Source organism: Dendrobates tinctorius, unplaced genomic scaffold (assembly GCF_039654945.1).
Source record: "Dendrobates tinctorius isolate UK_male_01 unplaced genomic scaffold, ASM3965494v1 ptg000377l, whole genome shotgun sequence".
Lineage (NCBI taxonomy): Eukaryota > Metazoa > Chordata > Amphibia > Anura > Dendrobatidae > Dendrobates > Dendrobates tinctorius.
The window spans coordinates 6,341,309-6,366,563 of record NW_027362043.1 but is presented as its reverse complement, the minus strand read 5'-3'; positions in this window follow the sequence as shown (position 1 = coordinate 6,366,563).

Here is a 25,255-nt window from a genome sequence, read left to right as displayed (position 1 = left end):
GGCGTATCTAGGCTTTCTGGCACCTGGGGCAAGAATTTATTTTGGCGCCCCCCCCAAGTACATATGCGACTTGCACACTTAGCCATGTACCCACGAGCTGCTCTCCCTAAAGCTCTCAATGTTCAGTAAAAAACTGAAAGCAGGAAGAGAAGCTCGTTGTCACAGGATCATAACTATGAAAATCGCATATGAGTGACGTGTCCATGTGATGACTACTGGAACCTGCAGAGCTGAATCCTGACATTGCAGGCTTCTGAATTCTCACAACGAATGCACTGCACATTTTTAGGATTCTCCCTTGCCGATGTACAGTCATGTCAGCACAAGTATGTGATTTGTATACTTCTGGCCACATTCCGACTAGACGTGCCCGGCCTCGCTCTGTTCATTTTCATTGAGTGAGGCCACATATGTCTAGTCAGCATGTGACCGCATGTATGTAAATTACCGGCACGAGAGAATCCTGACAGCGTTCAGTGAGCACTGTGAGAATTCAGAAGTCTGCAGTCACATAGAATGTCTGCAGACTCAGCACAAACCTGGACAACCCCTTTAATGTTCCTAACAAAAACATGAGAATAAGTCAGTTTCACAAATAATATTTACATACAGGTACCTTATAGATGACGTCTCTGGAGTCGTTCGCCTTTTCTTCTTCTTGTCCAGACCCCATGATGAGTTTTCTCATCCACAGCCGTCTCTGCAGACTTCCATCTTCTCCAGCAAATCTCCACACGATGCCCTTAAAGATAGAAGTGTCATTATAATGCTCCTAAATAAAAATATCTGCAATATACTGTCGCCTCACACTATTCCCCTACCTCCTCATACTGTCTCCTCTAACATCCCACCTGTTCCCCATACTGTCTCATCATATATTAACCCCCCACGCTTTATACTGTCTGCTCACACATACCCCTGACTCCCCATACTGTGTCTGCACACATCCCATCACCCTCACTCCCCATACTGTGTCCACTTACATTCTTCCCATCGCTACTCATACTGTGTCCACGTACATTTACCCATTCGCACCCCTTACTGTCTGCACCCATCCCGCAAACTGTTTCCTCATACATGCCCTCATACATACTCTTCATTTTGTGTCCTCAAATCTCCCCACACACATTAAATCCCATCCCCTCTCCAAATCTGCCCATCCCCAATCCCCCACACACATTAAGTACCCCCCATCCCCACTCCAAATCCCTCACACACATTAAATAACTGTCACGGTCACTGTGTGTCTGGGCGCAAATGTTTCCACAAGGCGAACCCATAACACACGTGACCCTGGATACAGCGCCTCCAGTGGGGCAAATTTAAATAATAAAACGTGCAGATGGATACACCGCCTCCACCTGGCGAATTTAGGAATTACACGTTAATATAAATGTCTGGAAACCCTGCCTCCAGTAAGGCGAATTTAAATAATAAGGGGGACCTGGGAAACATTAACAATGGTGGGCCCTGCGATAGGGAAAAGGGAAGTGGAGACCTCCTGAGCTCCCCTGAGCCAGTGTCCCTGCACTCCTAACGTTCCCTATGCCGGTTCCGCACCGGGCGCCGCACGCGTACCTCAACGCCCTTGCTCGCCCTGACCCTAAACCCTCACTAGGGAATTGGTCGGTGCGGAAACTAATCCCACCACTGCACTAACAACACACATGAGGGAAAGAGACAATACAGGGGGACACCACTTAGCTTTATCCTCTGTGCTTATGCTCCTGCAACAGAGCCCTCCACCTGCGTGCGTCTTCTCCTCCACCCGGATCCATCACCATAACAGGATCCTTCACCATAGTGCAGCCTTGGAGCAGAGTCCACCACCAGTTGCTGCTGCTTAGTAACAGATTAAACAGAGAAAAAAAGGGGAGTACAAGTCCAATAACATAAAAATAATAAGCAAAGTTTATTAAACATGTAGTACTGACAGTTACATAAATGACAGAAGATATATAAAGGATCAGATAAGTATCTGCTGCTTGTTAGTCCTAAGAATTGCCAAAATAAAGTGCTTAGTGCCTGTAACAAATATGGGTGCGGCACCTTGAAAAAGAGGCGAAACGCGCGTCGGTGGCGGCGCTGTTTGTGGTCCTTGGCAGAGTTCAATATGGGTAAGCACTATGGCTTGGGATAGTGATTTTTTCAGGATGCGCACCTCTTAGGATCTCTCTTACCTTTATATCCCTCAAGTATGGCCCATATTTGTTACAGGCACTAAGCACTTTATTTTGGCAATTCTTAGGACTAACAAGCAGCAGATACTTATCTGATCCTTTATATATCTTCTGTCATTTATGTAACTGTCAGTACTACATGTCTAATAAACTTTGCTTATTATTTTTATGTTATTGGACTTGTACTCCCCTTTTTTTCTCTGTTTAATATGTTATGCTGGAGTGTCCATTTCCCATTGAGACGGCACTACATAGTGGGCGACTCTACTGGGATATACATTTGGTTCCGTATGGTTTTGTTTTATATGCTTAGTAACAGAGTCCCAAGGATGAGTTCAACTTCTGCCACGAAGTCAAGCATGTTGAGTCCAGCTCAGCAGCCAAGTCCCACATGGTGAGTGCCACTCTCCATAGTAGCCACTCCACCAGTCCATGCAGACACTTCCTGCTGACACCATCACTGTGACCCCACCACGCCATGCCAGCCCTTCGTCCAGACACCATAGCTGACACACGTCCCCCCTGGCTAAGCTGCACAGGACTCTTCCTCAGCTCCAACCTTCACCAGGCTCTCACCAACTCAGAATAAATGAATGAATGAATCAATATCACCAGCCGTGATTACACACCCTGAGACTCATTTATAGAGCCCCACACCTGATTCCTAATTACGTGCACATTAAACTGAAACCTAAGGTGTGATACCACTAACCACCACCGGGGACAGTCAAGTCACTTTGGCAACTTGCCGAAAGGAAAAAAAGTTCACTCTGTGCTTTTAAAACTGTCAGATCACTTCAGATCATGACAATAACCCTCCGTCCCTACTCCCAAATCCCCCCACACATTATGTACCCCTCACTCCAAATCCCCCCACACATTAACACCCATCCCCACTCATTAACCCCCATCCCCACTCATTAATCCCCTCACACATTAACCCCCCTCCCCACTCATTAACCCCATCCCCACTCATTAACCCCCCACACATTAAACCCCATCCCCACTCATTAAACCCCTACACATTAACCGAAATCCCCACTCATTAACCCCCACACATTAACCCCCCATCTCCACTCATTAACCACCCACACATTAACCCCCCCACACATTAACCCCCATCCCCACTCATTAACCCCACACACATTAACCCCCATCTCCACTCATAAACCCCCCCACACATTCACCCCATCTCCACTCATTAACCCCCCACACATTAACCCCCATCTCCACTCATTAACCCCATCCCCACATTAACCCCCATCTCCTCTCATTAACCCCTCCACTCATTAACCCCCACACATTAACCCCATCTCCACTCATTAACCCCCACACATTAACCCCCATCTCCACTCATTAACCCCCATCTTCACTCATTAACCCCCACACATTAACCCATCTCCACTCATTAACCCCCATCTCCACTCATTAACCCCCCACATTAACCCCCATCTCCACTCATTAACCCCCACACATTAACCCCATCTCCACTCATTAACCCCCACACATTAACCCCCCACACATTAACCGAAATCCCCACTCATTAACCCCCCACACATTAACCCCCATCTCCACTCATAAACCCCCCACACATTCACCCCCTTCTCCACTCAATAGTCACCATCTCCACTCATTAACCCCCCACACATTAACCCCCATCTCCACTCATTAACCCCATCCCCACATTAACCCCCATCTCCACTCATTAACCCCTCCACTCATTAACCCCCACACATTAACCCCATCTCCACTCATTAACCCCCACACATTAACCCCCATCTCCTCTCATTAACCCCATCTCCACTCATTAACCCCTCCACTCATTAACCCCCACACATTAACCCCATCTCCACTCATTAACCCCCCACATTAACCCCCATCTCCACTCATTAACCCCCACACATTAACCCCATCTCCACTCATTAACCCCATCTCCACTCATTAACCCCCCACTCAGTAACCCCCATCCCCACATTAACCCCATCTCCTCTCATTAACCCCATCTCCACTCATTAACCCCTCCACTCATTAACCCCCACACATTAACCCCATCTCCACTCATTAACCCCCACACATTAACCTCCATCTCCTCTCATTAACCCCATCTCCACTCATTAACCCCCCCACATTAACCCCCATCTCCACTCATTAACCCCCCACACATTAACCCCCATCTCCACTCATTAACCCCCACACATTAACCCCATCTCCACTCATTAACCCCCCACTCAGCAACCCCCATCCCCACATTAACCCCATCTCCTCTCATTAACCCCCACACATTAACCCCCATCCCCACATTAACCCTTATCTCCACTCATTAACCCCCCCACTCATTAACCTCCATCCCCACATTAACCCTTATCTCCACTCATTAACCCCCATCTCCACTCATTAACCCTCCCACACATTAACCCCTGTTATGATTGAGTCACCGTAGGAGGCAAAAACAGAAATGCTAGCTAAGTCCGAAAACCAGAGAAGTTAGCAGCTATCGGATTGCAGACCCCTGAACCTATCAACACAACTAGCAGTAGCTGTGGGGGGTTCCTACGATGCCCTAGACCCCTCGATCACAGCCGGAAAATTAAATAGGCCTAAAGAAAGGGGAAATCTAAACTGACCCAGAGCAGACCCCAAAGCAAAAGGCAGCCCCCAACAAATAATGACGGTAAAGCAAGATGAAAACACTAACACAGACAGAAAGATAGACTCAGCAAAGACGGGGCCCAAGCTAACTAGATAGGAAAGGACAGGAAGGCTGCTGTCTGCAATCCGTGAAAAACCCTATGAAAATAAGAGCCAACAGACTGACAGTGAAAAAGGCCCTGAAGACGCTAGGCTTCAAAAAGACTATGTCAGTACTCAGGAATATTCTGAAGACAGAGCAACAGGAAAAAGGAGATTCAGCTCACCCCAGCAGGGAATGGCAGAATCCAGAAAAGCAAGGAAAACAAAAACAAAACACAAATGCTAACGGGCAAAGCAGAAAACTTAGCTTTAGAGGAGCAGGAATCAGACTGGTGTCCTAGAAGTCCACAGAGAAATCACCCGCAGGGCAGAAGGGCGTCGGCAGCCTTATATCCAGTCCGTGACTCCACTCAGCCAGTCATCATCATTAGGCTCAGGTGCCTGATAATCAGGCTCATTACCTTCCTTTACCAGAATAGGGAGTTCACCAGACCTCAGTGACGAAGGGGAAAATGAACTCACAACAAACCCCCATCCCCACTCATTAACCCCCCACACATTAACCCCCCTCTCCACTCATTAACCCCCTACTCATTAACCCCCCCACATCTCCCATCTTCGGTGGTTCTTCAGCTCCACAGAGGAGCACCCTTACCACCAGCGTTTGCTCTGGGTGCCGGGGAGTGACGTCAGCAACGTGATCACATGACCTGATCACGCTGCTGACCCAGCGGTCAGAGCTTCAATTGTACTGGTGTCTGTATAGACGCCAGTACAATTGCTGCATGGGAGCCGGCGCGGCCTCCTCTGCGCAGGGTGTCAGCTTGACAGCCGTCACAGAGAACAGCCGACTCACAGGAATGGGAGCGGCAGAATGCAGCCGCCGGGGGGAGACACTGCGGACCGCTGCATTAGGCGGCCCGACTGCGCCCCCCTGCTGGCTGCGCCCGGGGCAACTGCCCCGGCTGCCCCCCCTGGATATGCCTCTGACCCGGGGTACCTGCTGGCCCTGTTGTCCACTGATGCTGAGAAGGTGTTCGACAGGGTCAGCTGGAGATATATGGAGAGGGTACTAGAGAAATGAGTTCATGGCACTCTGTTTCAGAGCTTTAGTATTAACAATGGTACTAGACAGGAGTGTCCAATGTCTCCCTCTTGTTCACCCTGACCATAGAGACACTCATTCAAAATGTCAGACAGGAAGAATCCATCAAAGGTCTAAGGATTGGGAGCACAGAGATGAAAACAGCTTTTACGGACGATTTCTTATTTCTCACAACCAATCCGCTCTTAGCCTTTCCAACAATATGTAGCGTATTAAATCAATTTGGCCATATATTCAATTTTAAAATCAATCCTACCAAGTCGTAAGCCATCAATATAACCATACCGAGTTCCCATATAGCCATCCTCCGCAAACATTCACCCTTTAACTGGCCCATGCAAACATTAAAATACTTGGGAGGATTTATCACTAAAGACCCTACACTTTTATACCAAGCTAATTACATTCCACTTTTGAAGGAGGAAACATTAACAAAAGCTTATGATTTGCCTACCCTCTCCTGGATAGGATGTATTAATGTATTTAAAGCCTATATACTACCCATAATCCTCTATATTATGAGCATGATCCCCATAAACGTACCTCAAACTTTTTAAAATCTTTAAGGCTCTTATATCTTAATATCCCGATTCATATGGAAACAGAAAAAAGCAAGATTACCATTTAAATTCCTCTCATACCCGGGCCCTCATATCTATTACAAAGCTATACACTTGGGTAGATGGTTGAGAATAGTTTTTAATTGGCAGAAGGGAGCTTGAGATGATCTAGATTTGGCGGCTTTATTAGGTGCTAAAGCGATACCATATCTATGGTCCAGAGCAAAACCCCCTGAGGCCTTTAAATTAGATGAAACTATCACAACTACCCTCCAGATTAGACGCCTAATGATTGATGAACTTCCGATTACTTCTTTTCCATCTGCACTGTCGCCCATTGGCTCCATACCGTATCTCCTTGATCCCAATTTAAATGATCCCTATAATCTTTGGTCTACACTACCTAAGGAAAACTTAAACTTCTATGATAATAAGATTCTGAAAGATAACAACTGGCCTCAGAATGCCATTGCTCAACCCAAAAGCTTCCTCCAGTAGCAACACATTAGATAGACACTTTGTCAATTTAGACAACAATACCCATCTAAATCTAGCAGGTCCTGGTTGGATATGCCGACTAAATTGCCACCTCTGAGACTAAAGATTATCTCTCGTCTATGTTCCCGTCTTATCACCCCTTCTTCCACACTTAAACCTTCCTTCATTTACTCCTGGGAGCCGGAACTGAATATAATAATAATCTTTATTTTTATATAGCGCTAACATATTCCGCAGCACTTTACAGTTTGCACACATTATCATCACTGTCCCCAATGGGGCTCACAATCTAAATTCCCTATCAGTATGTCATTGGAATGTAGGAGGAAACCGGAGTACCCGGAGGAAACACGGGGAAAACATACAAGCTCCTTGCAGATGTTGTCCTTGGTGGGATTCAAACCCAGGACTCCAGCGCTGCAAGGCTGCAGTGCTATCCACTGAGCCACCGTGCTGCCAAGATTCTCTGAGAAGATCAGCTGTGGCAAAGAATGATACCACATGTGCAACCCTCAGGGGTTAAATGTCAGTAGCTTGGAGGATTCCCATTCAAAATAAAACATAACCTTCATGTTAGACCTGCCCCATAGGGTGATAAACAGAGGTACAGGGCTTAATTCGAAGTGACTTATCGCTGGATTTGGCCTGATCTACTCCACTGGGCAGAATAAAGGCATATGACCTAATTGTAAGCTATATATATTTTAATCGCAGCACCACTGTGGCATCCTAATTATGCTTGGTCTGCCCCACAGGGCGGTCACAACGTAGATGCCTAATTTATACGGAGATGAGATATCGCGGTATTTTGCAATCACCCTCCAGCTGGAGATCTCACTGTGTGAACTTGCCGCGATTGTAGCGGCGTTCACCTCCGAAGGGTGACACTTCGCGGTATCAGCGATTGTCCTCCGTTTGGAGTCCTCACCATGTGAGCTTGGTGTGACCAGTGCTGAGTGACCTTACTAAGCGGGCTTACTGCGACTGTAGCGGCGCTTAGGCTAGTTTCACATTAGCGTTTACAGCCGCAGCGTCGGGCTGCGCACGGCCGCCGCTAAGCCCCGCCCATGCTGCGCCTCCGCCGGTAGCTCCGCCTACGGGCGCATGACGCTGCGTGCATCCTGCGTCCCCTATCTTTAGCACTGGGGATGCAGGCCGAGCGCAGGTATGCATTTGGCGGCGCATGCGTCCTTTTGACGCTGCGCCGACCGCACCAAATTGCTACAGGTTGCCTGCGCTCGGCCTGCGTCCCCAGTGCTAAAGATAGGGGACGCAGGACGCATGCAGCGTCATGCGCCCGTAGGCGGAGATACCGGCGGAGGCGCGGCAGGGGGCGGGGCTTAGCGGCCGTGCGCAGCCCGACGCTGCGGCCGTAACCGCTAATGTGAGACTAGCCTTACTTCATAGAGATGATATATCGCGGTATCCGCGATCACCTTCACCCTGGAAATCTTACTGTGTGAATTTACTGCAATGTAAGCGGCGTCTATGCCCCAGGAGATTAATCTGACACAAATACCCCACTGTGAGGGACATCATATCTGTATATCAGGATTAATTTATAACTTTGGCCTTATACAATGGTGCCCTATTCTGAGAAATATATCGAGGCATAATAATTTATGTTCTGAATTGAAAAGTGATTGCTGTGTTGGTCAATTTTTGAGCTTGGGCAGATTCTTAGTAAATATAAGAGAACATAGTGGCGGGTTCACTGACCTCTCATGGCCCTACAGGACTGATATCAGTAAATAAATGACACCACACACTTTAATAATGGAAGAAAAGTGGCCGTGAGTTTATTTTGGGTTAATAAATAAATAACCAAACCGTTAAATAAATAATTCCATAAAATTATCCAATATTACCATACCAGAGAAACAATCCGCCCCTTAATGGGCGATTTTCCCAAAAGCCAGGGCTCACTGAGACATGCCCCCCCCCCAAACCACACAGCCACTTCTCTACTATAGAATGCAAATCCAAATTAAAAATGTCCAGTCCAATGTCGGACAAATGAACCAAGTCCTGTCTATATAAGCCCGAAATAAAACCCTCAAGCTCTGTGTGCCGAAAAGAAAAACCATTAATCAATGGTAAAATCTTTTGAATGCCTCTGTTAACCCTTATACGTATCTTGTTCATGAAATATAAACCATTCCTCTTCCATAAAAGTCTGGGTATGATCTCCGAGAAAACGAAGTCCGTATTTGGAAAGGATTGTTTCAAAACCGAAACATCCAATCTCATTAATGCGAGCAGGTCTAAAGTCTTCATTTTCCCTAGATCATTACAACCAATATGAAATATAACTAAATCAGGACATGGAAAAAACCTATAACATTTCTTAAACTCTAAAACAAAACTTGACCACTTCATTCCCTGAATGCTGTGCCAATAAATCTGAACTGAAGTAGGGCTGAATGATAAGTTCTCGGAATAATAGCAAAGCTTAGCCCTCTTCTGGGCTCAAAACACAAAGGAATGGCCGATGATCCAAACAACCAAAGGGCCTAAAATTAAATAAAGTGTTAGTAATCATATAACTCATGACGAATGTGTAATTTAAATCTTTTTGAATCCCATCTATCCAAACTTTTTATTCTTGAATCTGAAAGGCCAGCCCTGGCCGCTTCCGTAGCAGCCCCAATTCTAAATGAGTGGGAGGTAATTCTTAAGTTCTCTTTTCCCAAAAAACGTAAACATTTCTTTAACAAAAAATTAAATTGGAAAATGGTAGCAGGGGAAAGATCTGAATGTAAAAATAAAAGATCTTGCACTTTAGGACGGATTTCAACCCATTTTTTTAAATTACTGACAGGGCATAGGACTGAGTCAGGGAAAATATCAATCTTCAATCTAGCCCCCCTTCCCAATTGATCTGCTTTTGATTTTCTTATAAACAAAATTATATACAGCTCGTGAAGCTCAACATCAGAAATCATCAGTCCGGATGGTTTCGACTTTTTTGAAGAAATTAACTTTCACTATACGCAAAGCACCAAAAAACGCAATTAAAAATGCTGTAGAAAATAACGATGTTTTGTACGGATTCAAGCAAACTGAATTAAGGGATAAGCATAGATTTTTTAACAATGGTAAAGAAATTGGACGTCTCGCATCCAGCTTGAAATTGTTTTTCCTAAATCCTTTCAAAAATTGCTTCAAAGGAAAGAAAGCTGTCAAAGGTGGGGAGCCTAAGAGTTTAGGTACTGTCACACTTAGCGATGCACCAGCGATACTGACCAGCGATATGATGCGGTCAGGATCGCTGGTGCATCGCTAAGTGGTCGCTAGTGAGCTGCCACACAGGCAGATCTCACTAGCGACATCGCTGGGGACGGGGGTCGCTACTTACCTGTCACACCAGGCGATCCTGACGTCCTCCCGCCCGGCTCCACGCATCGCTCGTCGTCACAGCAGGAAGCGCCGCAGGAAGCTGACGACGAGAAACAGTCCAGCCTGTTCTCACACGATCAGCGATAACCAGCGGGGGAGCGGGTTGTAGGTAAGTATCACACATAGTGATATCGCAAGCAATATCGCTATAACGTCACTAGTTATAGCGATATTGCTAGCGATATCTCTTAGTGTGACATGTCCTTTTGAGAGAGAATGAAACACCAGCGATCAATTTAGTTACTGCTGAATAGGACAATCCTTTAAGTACTAAATATTTAGCAAATTTTAAACCAGATACTGGATCCGAAGTTTTTGGATCCAAATCATATGTTACAAAAATTGTACCATTTTAACCATGCAGCCGAGTAATCGGCCCATAATCTTTCAGATAACGACTGTTGAATGAAATAAGATATCAGATTGATATCAAGTCCCAAAATTCTTGAGGGCAAGATGTTGCTTCGACAGCTGCCTCTGGAACCTGTTGGCAAAAAATTACTCAATGACTTGTCAATAAGGATTCCGTAGCTTCTTTCCAATGACTAGAGCCAACATTTGCCTTAATCCAAATGTTAAATTTTAGGCAGAGGAGTGTCAATTGTCTCAAGATTATTGAAGCCCATCTATTCTTCGATGAAAGGGTGTTGACGGACAACAAAAAACCTTGATTTTCTGAAAGAAAAACAATCCTAGAATTCCGCATAAATCTTCCCCAAAGAAAAATACCTACTAGGACTGAAAATAAATCCAAAACCATGGAATTTTGATTCAAACCTATAGCTATCCATTGAGAGGGCAACCTCTGAACAGTCTTTTGAGAGGAGAAAAGAATTGCACAACCCGCCGTGGGGTGAACAGAGAAATTGAAAGGAAAAGAATCCGCAGATATAAAATCCGACTGCCAACAAGATTTTCCGTTAAAATCCGATAAAAATTTTTGCCAAATCCTGGCATCTTCCTTCAACTCCGCACCAACTCGGATATGAGACTTGGGAGATGATAGACCTTTCGTAGCTTCGTAAAGGCGTCTTGAAAACGGCCTGCCTATGGGAATAATTCTGAGTGCAAAGTTCAGCAATCTTAATAAAGATTGCAACTCTTTTAACGTAACCTTTTCCTTGCTAATAAATTTCGACAAAGCATCATGCAGTTTTGAAACCTTGTCCAAAGGGAGCCTTGATTCCATCATGGTAGAATCTAAAGTAATACCCAAAAATTCGATACATTTGGAAGGTAGTACCGTTTTTTCATGCGCAATTGTAACGCCAAAAAATTCACATAGCTCTACAAAACCGGAAAGAGCATGTAAGCAATCTGGGGATGAAGCTCATCCCACAAACAAAAAATCATCCAAATAATGTAGTATTCCTACATTGCTAGTAGTGGATTCTAAGACCCAATGTAAAAAAGAAGAAAATGTTTCAAAGTAAAAGCAAGACAGAGAAAAGCCCATAGGCAAACATTTGTCGAAGAAAAATTCATTATTGAAATAAAACCCTAAAGAGATAAATCCCATTGGATGCACCGGAAGGAGTCTGAACGCAGATTTAATGTCAGATTTTGACATTAAAGCGTTCGGGCCAAATTTTTTTAGTAGGAGAATGGCTGAATCAAAAGAGGCATACAGTGGGGCAAAAAAGTATTTAGTCAGTCAGCAATAGTGCAAGTTCCACCACTTAAAAAGTTGAGAGGCGTCTGTAATTTACATCATAGGTAGACCTCAACTATGGGAGACAAACTGAGAAAAAAAAATCCAGAAAACCACATTGTCTGTTTTTTTTTCATTTTATTTGCATATTATGGTGGAAAATAAGTATTTGGTCAGAAACAAGCAATCAAGATTTCTGGCTCTCACAGACCTGTAACTTCTTTAAGAGTCTCCTCTTTCCTCCACTCATTACCTGTAGTAATGGCACCTGTTTAAACTTGTTATCAGTATAAAAAGACACCTGTGCACACCCTCAAACAGTCTGACTCCAAACTCCACTATGGTGAAGACCAAAGAGCTGTCAAAGGACACCAGAAACAAAATTGTAGCCCTGCACCAGGCTGGGAAGACTGAATCTGCAATAGCCAACCAGCTTGGAGTGAAGAAATCAACTGTGGGAGCAATAATTAGAAAATGGAAGACATACAAGACCACTGATAATCTCCCTCGATCTGGTGCTCCACGCAAAATCCCACCCCGTGGGGTCAGAATGATCACAAGAACGGTGAGCAAAAATCCCAGAACCACGCGGGGGGACCTAGTGAATGAGCTGCAGAGAGCTGGGACCAATGTAACAAGGCCTACCATAAGTAACACACTACGCCACCATGGACTCAGATCCTGCAGTGCCAGACGTGTCCCACTGCTTAAGCCTGTACATGTCCGGGCCCGTCTGAAGTTTGCTAGAGAGCATTTGGATGATCCAGAGGAGTTTTGGGAGAATGTCCTATGGTCTGATGAAACCAAACTGGAACTGTTTGGTAGAAACACAACTTGTCATGTTTGGAGGAAAAAGAATACTGAGTTGCATCCATCAAACACCATACCTACTGTAAAGCATGGTGGTGGAAACATGCTTTGGGGCTGTTTCTCTGCAAAGGGGCCAGGACGACTGATCCGGGTACATGAAAGAATGAATGGGGCCATGTATCGTGAGATTTTGAGTGCAAACCTCCTTCCATCAGCAAGGGCATTGAAGATGAAACGTGGCTGGGTCTTTCAACATGACAATGATCCAAAGCACACCGCCAGGGCAACGAAGGAGTGGCTTCGTAAGAAGCATTTCAAGGTCCTGGAGTGGCCTAGCCAGTCTCCAGATCTCAACCCTATAGAAAACCTTTGGAGGGAGTTGAAAGTCCGTGTTGCCAAGCGAAAAGCCAAAAACATCACTGCTCTAGAGGAGATCTGCATGGAGGAATGGGCCAACATACCAACAACAGTGTGTGGCAACCTTGTGAAGACTTACAGAAAACGTTTGACCTCTGTCATTGCCAACAAAGGATATATCACAAAGTATTGAGATGAAATTTTGTTTCTGACCAAATACTTATTTTCCACCATAATATGCAAATAAAATGAAAAAAAAACAGACAATGTGATTTTCTGGATTTTTTTTTCTCAGTTTGTCTCCCATAGTTGAGGTCTACCTATGATGTAAATTACAGACGCCTCTCATCTTTTTAAGTGGTGGAACTTGCACTATTGCTGACTGACTAAATACTTTTTTGCCCCACTGTATGTAACTGAGCTCGCTGCCTTGTCAATTTGATCATTCAATGAATTACCATGTGGGTACGATAGGTGATGTATTAAACGGAAAGAGCCTTGCTCTTTCTTAGGAACAATGCCTAACGGAGAAATCCGAAAATTTTTGAAAGGAGGAGAAGAAAAGGGACCGGCAAATCTACCTAGCGAGATCTCATTCAAAATTTTTTCACTTGCCACCTGTGGATGCAACCTTATAGAAGGGAGATTGTTAACAATTGAACAGCCAACACCCTCAAAGGGCGGTACGTAGAACCATCAAACAATAATTTGCTAATCTCCTTGTTTGGATAAATGCTTAGCCAATAGCGCATGTTTTCCACCTTCACCGGAGTCAAGGCCTTTTGTGTTAACGTCCTTAGCAGTTGACAGCTTTTTGAAACACTTTGAGGCGGGATGGGAATTCTCACAAAAAGAGCATTCATGTTTGAATTTACAGTTGTGACTCCACTTACAAAAGAATCATTGAATGCAAAGCAAAATCCTTTTTTAACACCGGGGGTGGAAAATTGTCAGGAAAAAGCCTGTCTTTGGGGAAGCATCAAATTAATCCACAATCCGACATCCTTAGTCCTCCAGTGAACTTCAGGGTGAACGGCCAGTTTCTGTCTAAATGCTTCATCGTAATGAATCCAAGCTAATCCACCAAAATTTCTATATGTCTCAAGGATTATGTCCAAATGTTGAAAAAGAGTACTGCATAAATTTGGGTATTTCTCGCCAATGACAGCAGAATAAATGGAAAATGCTTGGATCCAATTATTGAAGGACTTGACTGAGCCCTTCCTAGAGTTGTCTGATTCAAATTTGTCGTCTTTTTTTTCCAATTTATTCGGCTGTTCTCTGTGAGGAATAAGAGAGAATAAATCGACGTACTGTCCATCCCAAATAAGTTCCTTAATAGCAGAACTTAAATGGAATCCAAGTGGCGATAATTCACAAACTAAATCTTCTTTAAACGTATTCCTATTTGCATTGCCTCTCAAAGGGAGAGGATTATTAATTAAATCAATACTAGCTGCCGGCTGAGGAACTGGAGTGATAGCTCCGCCTAAAGCCTCTGCCAGAACATCTTAAATCATTTTTTTAAGTTCACTCTGACTAGAAAATAAAGACAAGTTGAAGTCCTCACCCTTTCCATGGTTTAAGGATGCTGTAAACTGTTCTGCTGTACAGCCTGCGCTCGAGCCCTCCATGTTGGGCGAGCGCAGCTGAGAGGTGCCTGCAGGTCCTGTTCTTCCTCAGATGATGTCGTTTGCTGTGCTGGGGGCAGTGTGGTAGCCGGCACCAGGGCAATCAGCTTAGTGGCCGCCGTGGTGCTTTTACGACCGCAGCGCTCGTCTGCCCTGCCGGCGGAATCAGCTGACATACCCGGCCTTTGATGATGACGACGACCGGTGTTCCGCGTTGAGCTGCGGGATTTCGTGGTAGGAGGACGGCGAGACTTCCTGGTTTGCTCCCTGACAGGAAGTCTGGAGCGCCGCGGTGATATAGTAGGAGAATAGGCTGCCGGGGGTCTCTTACTTCTCCCTACAGATGGGGGTGCCGCGGTTGAGGCTGGAGGCTGACCCGGAGTCTGGAGCTGGGTACATGGAACTGAGGTAGGAGAGGCAGCGTCAGGCCCTGCGGATGAAGGTCTAGTCGCCAGGCAGTTTTTTAGCCATTCCAGACCTCCTTCCTCGCCGACTCTTGCTAAAAGTTGCTGAAGAAGAGCTTCCATCTTTATAAGGAATCTTCTTTCTTCAGGAAAATGTTGTCTGAGGTAAAAACTGCCAGTGCAGGGCTTTTTATAAACACAGATAAACCGCCAAATTTCTCCAGCCAATCCTGGCCCGTTAAAACGTTGCCAAGGAAACCAGTCAGAAACTAGATATGCCCTTTTCCACAGACCATACTGAGGGCGTCCAGCCCACTTTTAACCCTTTTGGGTTTTTTTAAATTAAAATAATAAATATTATTACGGCCCGTATGGCCAATGGATCCCCCTTTATGTATTCCTTTATTGCGGGGGGGGGGGGGCTGACATTATTATACCAATGAATGGGCTTCTTGCATATACTTTCACTACTGGCTAATGATCTGACTACCTCTGGTGAGGCTAGACGCCGGGGGTGGGACTTGTGTGTAGGATGGTCTATTTAAGGAAACCACACCAATTATCCATGGGACTTACTTTTTGGCAGTGATATGGACAGTCACTCTGCTAGTTGAGGCACCCAGCCATTGCGGGGCCTTTTCTTTTTCGTTATGGACAAATATATTTAAACCTCCTTATCTATTTGTATAACTCCCCTGATGAATCCCCGTTATTGGGGAGGAAATGCGTAGGGAGAAGATACCCCTTTTGATGACTAGGGGTGACACTATAGGGTCCATTTGGGGCCTGTCCTTGTAAGGGCAGGAGTAATACCTGGGCACGACAGGGAGGATAGGGAAAACTGCACACCTGTAACCCTTTAGCCTCTTTTTCCACATGCTGTCTTGTGCTGCTATATGGACCCGAATACCCGGCAGGGGACCTCTGAAAAATACGCCGGGGCATCTATGTCCATAAACCAGGGGAAGAGTCTTGAGGAGATCATTTGCATATTCCCAGTGCCTTCTGGGATAAGTGAAGAGTCTCCGCGAGCTCAACGATCACTGGGTTTTGGCCGTTGCAGCTGAAAAGAGGAAATCGGAAAACCAGGGGAAGAGTCTTGAGGAGATCATTTGCATATTCCCAGTGCCTTCTGGGATAAGTGAAGAGTCTCCGCGAGCTCAACGATCACTGGGTTTTGGCCGTTGCAGCTGAAAAGAGGAAATCGGAAAACCAGGGGAAGAGTCTTGAGGAGATCATTTGCATATTCCCAGTGCCTTCTGGGATAAGTGAAGAGTCTCCGCGAGCTCAACGATCACTGGGTTTTGGCCGTTGCAGCTGAAAAGAGGAAATCGGAAAACCAGGGGAAGAGTCTTGAGGAGATCATTTGCATATTCCCAGTGCCTTCTGGGATAAGTGAAGAGTCTCCGCGAGCTCAACGATCACTGGGTTTTGGCCGTTGCAGCTGAAAAGAGGAAATCGGAAAACCAGGGGAAGAGTCTTGAGGAGATCATTTGCATATTCCCAGTGCCTTCTGGGATAAGTGAAGAGTCTCCGCGAGCTCAACGATCACTGGGTTTTGGCCGTTGCAGCTGAAAAGAGGAAATCGGAAAACCAGGGGAAGAGTCTTGAGGAGATCATTTGCATATTCCCAGTGCCTTCTGGGATAAGTGAAGAGTCTCCGCGAGCTCAACGATCACTGGGTTTTGGCCGTTGCAGCTGAAAAGAGGAAATCGGAAAAACCGCGCGCCTATCGGCGAGCGAATTTTGGCTCATCTTTCATCGTTTTTAAGAAATCTCAAGATGGAAGAGGCCAGGAGCCATTTGGTGAGCTGCATTTCTTGCTACATGTTCACAGACTTACCAGTGGAAAAGCCAAACTTCACATGCCACAAATGCAAGCTTGTGTCCCTGTTGGAGGAAAAGTTGCAAAATCTCGAAGAGAGGTTGGCTACGTTGAAGATCATTAAGGAAGGTGAAGAGTTCTTGGACAGAGCAGAATTATCTCTTCATGTTACAGAATGAGAAGAAATTCGAAGTGCACCTGAAGAAACAGAGGAATGGAGACATGTGACCCAGAGAAGCAGGAGGATCAGGAGGCAGTCAGCACCCATACTGCTCAGAAACCAGTACAAGGCTCTCACGCAGGAAAATGATGAAGAAATACATCAGGATAAGACTTTGCCAACAAACAGCAACCTTGTACGCCTTCAGAGTCCTCCTGGATGGAGAAAGAAAAATGTTGTGAAGAAGAAACGGAGAGTGGTGGTCATGGGGGATTCCCTGTTGAGAGGAACAGAGGCCGCTATCTGCAGACCGGATATAACTTCAAGAAATGTGCTGTCTTCCAGGTGCAAAAATTAAAGATGTGTCTGACAGGATATCAGGACTCTTCAGACCTACAGATGACTACCCATTCCTGCTACTACATGTGGGGACAAATGACACCGCAAGAAACGACCTGGAAACCATCTGCAGAGACTTTGAAGACTTAGGCAAGAAAGTGAAAGAACTGGGAGCGCAGGTGGTCTTCTCTTCCATCCTCCCAGTGGATGGCCATGGAACAAGGAGGTGGAATAAGATTCTGCAGGTGAACAACTGGCTACGTCGATGGTGCCGTCAGCAACAATTTGGATTTCTGGATCACGGAGTGAACTACTTATACGATGGACTACTTGCTAGAGATGGGGTGCACCTTACGAAGACTGGAAAGCATGTATTTGGAAGTCGCCTTGCTACACTTGTAAGGAGAGCTTTAAACTAGAACAACATGGGAAGGGAAGCAAAAGACCAGAAAAAGCCATACACCTGACAAATGCTATTGAGAACTCTGCTAATAGAAGTGGAAAGGAAGAACAAAGACGAAAGAATCTAATTAATAACAATATTGGAGAAAGAGAAACCAATCACAAACTAAAATGTTTCTATACTAATGCACAAAGCATGGGCAACAAACAAGGAGAATTGGAACTACTAACACAGGAAAAGAAATATGATGTCATTGGAATCACTGAAACTTGGTGGGACGATACACATGATTGGAATACAAGACTAGAAGGATACAACTTATTTGCAAGAAACAGACTTGATAAACGAGGAGGGGGTGTTGCATTGTATGTTAGAAACGCATATATCTGCACAGAGATTGAAGCTTCAGAGACTGGGAGTTCTGTGGAAACTGTTTGGGTAAGAATACAAGGACAGAACAATGGAAAGGACACCATTGTAGGCATTTACTACAGGCCGCCTGTGCAAGCTGAAGATATGGATGAACTCTTTATGCATCAAATGGCCAAGTTCTCCAAAAAATATGACATAGTTGTCATGGGAGATTTCAACTATCCAGACATTTGTTGGGAATCTCTCTCAGGCAAAACTAACAGGTCAAGGAAATTCTTATCCTCTCTTGCTGACAACTTTATCTTCCAAAAGGTAGGGGAGAAAACAAGGGGAACTGCTACCTTGGATCTAATCCTTATAAACAGGGAGGAAATGGTTGAGGAGGTAAAAGTGGCTGGAACCCTAGGAGGTAGCGACCATGCTATTTTAGAATTTTGGATAACTAGAGGCGGAAGACCTGTGAAGACTCAGACGTCAAGGTTAGATTTCAGAAAGGCAGATTTTAAGGGATTCAGAAAGATAATTGGAGGGATCCAATGGCTGGATATCCTTAAAGACAAAAATGTCCAGGAAGGATGGGAAATCTTGAAAAATGAAATTCTCAAAGCACAGTTGTTAACAATTCCGAAAAGAGGGAAGAATAGGAAGTATTTAAGGAAACCAGGATGGGTGAACACAGAACTTAAGCACATGCTAAAAAGGAAGAAAAAAATGTTTATAAAATGGAAAGAGGGAGGCATATCTAAAGAAGAATATAATGCTGTCTGCAGAATCTGCAGGGCACAAATCAGATTATCTAAAGCTGAAAATGAATTGAGGCTTGCAAGAGATGTCAAAAGCAATAATAAAGGATTTTGGGGATATGTCAAAAGTAAAAGAAAAGTCAAAGATGCTATAGGATTTTTACAGGATGAAAATGATGAAATGGTAAGACAGGATGTTGAGAAGGCTGAACTTTTAAATTCCTATTTTGCATCTGTTTTCTCTCAGAAAGGAAATGTAACACCAACTGTTATTCACTGTCCTATTAAGGGAATAGAAGAATCCAGGATATCTATAAACAGAAAGATAGTGAGGAAACACTTAGCTAACCTAAATGAATTCAAGTCTCCAGGTCCAGATGAATTACACCCCAGAGTACTGAAGGAGATAGCAGAAGAAATTTCTGAACCACTCTCCATAATCTTTGAAAATTCTTGGAGAACAGGAGAAGTGCCAGAAGACTGGAGAAGAGCAAATGTTGTTCCTATCTTCAAAAAGGGGAAGAAGGTGGACCCAGGCAACTATAGGCCGGTGAGTCTGACTTCTATACCAGGAAAGATCTTTGAACAAATTATTAAACAACATGTAAGTCAATACCTGGATAAGAATGAAGTGATCAAACAGAGTCAGCATGGGTTTGTAACTAATAAGTCATGTCAGACTAACTTAATTTCCTTCTATGACGGTATCACTGATTGGGTGGATCAAGGAAATGCTGTAGATATAGTATATCTTGACTTCAGCAAAGCATTTGACAAAGTCTCTCATACAATCCTTATTGAAAAAATGACTAAGTATGGAATGGACAAGGCAACTGTTAGGTGGATTCATAGCTGGCTTAGTGATCGGACCCAAAGAGTGGTCGTAAATGGCTGCACATCCAGTTGGAAGAATGTCTCAAGTGGGGTACCACAGGGCTCTGTCCTGGGCCCTGTATTGTTCAACATCTTTATCAACGATTTAGATGAAGGAATTGAGGGTAAACTAATTAAATTTGCTGATGACACAAAGCTAGGAGGGATAGCTAATACTAGAGAAGAGAGAGAGAGGATTCAAAAAGATTTAAATAAACTGGAGAAGTGGGCAGTAACTAACAGAATGGTTTTTAACAGGGAGAAATGCAAAGTACTACATCTGGGCAATAAAAATGAAAAAAGCATATATAGAATGGGAGGAATAGGGCTAAGTGACAGCACATGTGAAAAAGACTTGGGTATACTAATAGATCACAGACTGAATATGAGTCAACAGTGTGATGCAGCAGCAAAAAAGGCAAATGCAGTTCTAGGATGTATTAACAGAAGCATACAGTCTAGATCACGTGAAGTCATTATTTCCCTCTACTCCTCTTTGGTCAGACCTCATCTGGAATATTGTGTCCAGTTTTGGGCACCACATTTTAAAAAAGACATCAACAAACTGGAGCAAGTTCAGAAAAGAGCGACCAGAATGGTGACCGGTCTGCAAACCCTGTCTTATGAGGAAAGGTTGCAGGATTTGGGAATGTTTAGTTTCCAAAAGAGAAGACTGAGAGGAGACTTAATTGCTGTCTACAAATATCTAAAGGGCTGTCACATTGTAGAAGGATCAACTTTATTCTCATTTGCACAAGGAAAGACTAGAAGCAATGGGATGAAACTGAATGGGAGGAGACACAGATTAGATATTAGAAAAAACTTTTTGACAGTTAGAGTGATCAATGAGTGGAACAGGCTGCCACGAGAAGTGGTGAGTTCTCCTTCAATGGAAGTCTTCAAACAGAGGCTGGACAGACATCTGACTGGGATGATTTAGCGAATCCTGCTTTGAGCAGGGGGTTGGACCAGATGGCCCAGGAGGTCCCTTCCAACTCTACGATTCTATGATTCTATGATTCTATGAGTAATGGTGAGACCGAACCATTTTTTAAATGAGCACTGATACGCACGAGCACTATTATGTCTGTTTATGTGTTGTTTATGTAATGTCTCAGGTTTTAATGAACTATTAAAGGTTATGTTCCCGTTTCTCTGAGGAACAAATTTCCAAAGTTTTACTTAACGCACAAGCCTTCTCTAGGTGTATCCTCCTCCAGGAAAACTCTTATAAAATTCTAACTAGATGGCATAAGACACTAGCCAAACTTTATCATATGGGCCCATCAGAAACTAGCGCTTGCTGGAGATGTCATACACATATGAGTCACCACACCCACATCTTTTGGGACTGCTCAGTGCTTAGTGGCTTTTGGTCGGATAGTAATAGAGAACTTGAAAAATTACAGCTCCTTACTTCTGACCTACAAGCTGCAGAAGCTCTTTTGTCGTGCCCATTCAAAAGCTTTAAACCATCGAAACATGGCCTTCTCCCTTTAATAATCAGTGCAGCAAAAGGACGAGTTCCTTCCCACTTTCCAGGAATGGATCTCTAAAGTGAATCAAGTTTCCCACCTGGAAGAAATCACCAACTGGAAATCACGCACCCACGAAATATATAGCAAAACTTGGGCTCCTTGGAAGCAATTACATAGTTATAATTCAAGTGGAAAGGCATAGCTTTTACAGCTCTGGCAAAAATTAACATTCCACTGCAAAATTTTCAGTTTGTGTGATTTTTCTCTTTATAGGTATATTTTTGAGTAAAATGTAAATTTCTCTTTTATTTTATAAACTACTGACAACATGTCTTCGAATTTCCAAGCAATACATTTTGTATTTATTTTCAGAAAAAGAGAAATGGTCAAAATAACAAAAAAATGCAGTGCTTGCAGACCTCAAATAATGCTAAGAAAACAAGTTCATAATCATTTAGAAACAACAATACTAATGTTTTAACTCAGGAAGAGTTCAGAAATCAATATTTTGTGGATTAACCATGATTTTTAATCACAGCTTTCATGTGTCTTGGCATGCTTTCCACCAGTCTTTCACACTGCTTTTGGGTGACCTTATGCCACTCCTGGTACAAAGATTTAAGCAGTTCTTCTTTGTTTGATGGCTTGTGACTATCCATCTTCCTCTTGATTACATTCCAGAGGTTTTCAATGGGGTTCAGGTCTGGAGATTGGGCTGGCCATGACAGGGATTTGATGTGGTGGTCCTTCATCCACACATTGATTGACCTAGCTGTGTGGCATGGCACATTGTCCTGCTGGAGAAAACAGTCCTCAGAGTTGGGGAACATTGCCTGAGCAGAAGGAATCAACTGTTTTTTCCAGGATAATCTTGTATGCTACTTTATTCATACATCCTTCGCAAAGATTAACCTGCCCAATTCCAGCCTTGCTGAAGCATCCCCAGATCATCACCGATCCTCCACCAAGTTTCACAGTGGGTGCAAGACACTATGGCTTGTACGCCTCTCCAGGTCTCCGTCTACCCATTAGATGACCAGGTGTTGGTCAAAGTTCAAAATTAGACTCATCAGAGAAGATTGCCTTACTCCAGTTCTCTATAGTCCAATCCTTATGGTCTTTGGCAAACTTCAACCTGGCTCTCCTTTGCTTCTCATTGATGAAAGGCTTTTTTTCTAGCTTTACATGACTTGAGCCCTGCCTCTAGGAACCTGTTACGAATTGTTCTTGCCGTGCACTTCACTCCAGCTGCCATTTGCTATTCCTTTTGTAGGTCACTTGATGTCATCTTGCGGTTTTTGAGTGACATTCGAATAAGATGACGGTCATCCCCGTCAGTGGAGAGTCAATTTCGCCCTCTGCCTGTCTGTAGCTTTGTTGTCCCCAATGTCTGCTGCTTGACCTTGTTGTAATGGACTACCATCTTAGAAATTGTAAGGATGGAGGCAACATGATGCTCAGTGTATCCTTCTGCCAGTAATACCATAATTGAGCCCTTCTTTTCCTCACTCAAGACTTATTTTGCCATCCAGCTTGTACTAATGCAAGAGGATCGTGAACATCACAGCAGGCTTTTTTTATACTTCCCTTTGTATATTAAGATTTGGTTCAGGTGATTACCTAATAAGAAGCACATTAAGTAGAATGAGGTGTACTCTGGTTGGGATTGACATTGACACTGGAATGGAATGGCTGTCAGACATGTAAAGAAGCTGATTTTTATAAAACTGTGCAGTGGTCTCTTAATTTTTGCCAGAGCTGTATATGTCTGTACTCTCTGTGGGACTAAGCCTCCTTATTGTCACATTCTAACTCTGAATTAGAGAACATGTTCGCGATATCTCTGCTGCCAAGGAAGAGACGGACATGAACCATTTACGCATATTGCCCACTTTTAATTATACCTTCATTGTGATCCTAGTTGTCTCAAAGTACGGGTAATAGACCGATTGGTTCTGGGTGTTAGAGGGGAGGAAGTGAGTCGTCCCTTAGCTCGCCTAGAGACCAGGTGGATCTGGACCATGGGGACAATGCATCCACGCGGGCTCATCGAAACCCTTAGTTTCGTTCCATTTCTCTAATATCGTCTGTTTTCAATTTTTAATCACACCTTTTTATGTTTTTGTTTTTAACGTGTCTTTTTATTCTCACTTTAGAGCACAGTTCTAATATATCCATATTGACCAGGATTGATTGTGTGACTACTATTCAATACTGCCTTCAATAATTCATTACATGGAAATGAGTTATGGAATACTCTATTTCTTCGCTGGATGATCCATTTTTAGACCTGTGATGGAATAACACAATGCAGAGAATATCTATATGACCCACACGCTGAAAAACCTTTTTTGGAACAAACAATGTATCTAGCAATTTTTCATTTTTTGTTCTTTGTGTACTGTCATTTGTTTCTTTATTGCGATCAGCATCTATATTTTATATATGATGAGAAGGTTATTTTAATGTTTCACATATTATAACAAAGATCTTCTTTGTAGTGGTGGCTGATATGCTTATATCATTGTAGTATACTAATTTGATCATTGTCATTTTTATCATATCCAGGTAGTCTATATTTATTGTATAGCACTATGATGGGATACTAAAATGTATAGGTATCTATCGCCTTTAATGGATATTCAATGATTGATAATGTATATGAATAATGATCTGTCACTCTGCCTCTCATTCATACTGTCGGGTTTTTCCTGCAGACCTCTGTAGACATGCATTAGATCTCTGTTTTCATCTGCTTGTCCTGCTTTGCGAACACGCCTGCCGCTGGGTGTGGGGAGACATCTCTGGGCGTGACTTCTGGTAGGTCATGTGACTCGACCCCGTCCGCTTCATTGTGGGCGTGGTTTGACTCACGGCTGGGGCGCCATGCTTGTCGCGTAACCACGATGTTCTCCCTGCCACTTGTCAGTGCAGGGTGTGCTGAAATAGCGGGGCATAGCCAGATCACTATATAGGTTTAGCATGTGGGACAAAATCAATGTGTGTTGTGAGGAACTTCTTTTGTTATGAAGGGGCGTCATTACTGGGTGTTGTAGTAACGCCCTTAATACAGATTACTAGATTTTCTATAATGAATTTTAACATTGAATACTCATATCTTTTTGAATAACGCCCCTCTATATATAATTGGTTCTTCCATGTTGTAGCCCATCCTTTCATTTTGAATATGTAGTTCCGGACATACTTATGGATATTTGACCAATTAGAATTGTTGCTAGTGAATTGTTTGGTGTTACCTATTCACTGATTGGTCTTTGTGGATTATAAAACCCTAGTCTTGTTGGTGTGATGCCACCCCCAGAGGAAGGCATATGCCAAAACATGTGTTGGGGCTGGCCTGGCACCATCACCCACGGGAGGTAATGTTTATTTGCACTTGTCTTTTTGATCTATAGATTGTATATGCACTTTCTGAGCAGATACACCATGACTACATGGTGTTTCCGATACTACTGTTAGGCTACTTTCAGACTTCCGGCTTTGGAATCCGGCGGCCTGCGGTGAAAAGCCGTAGTACCGGATGCGGCTGAAAACGCAGACACCGGATGCTTCATTTGGCCGGATACGGTAGAGGAGAAATTTAAAGGAACAGATCAGCAAATGTGAGTGAATATGAGAGTGAGATAGGGGGAGATTTTATTTTTTGCCGCCGCTTGCAGGGTTAATTGACGTGGAGAGATCCGCTTGCAGGGTTAATTGACGCGGAGAGATCCGCTTGCAGGGTTAATTGACGTGGAGAGATTTTATTTTTGCTG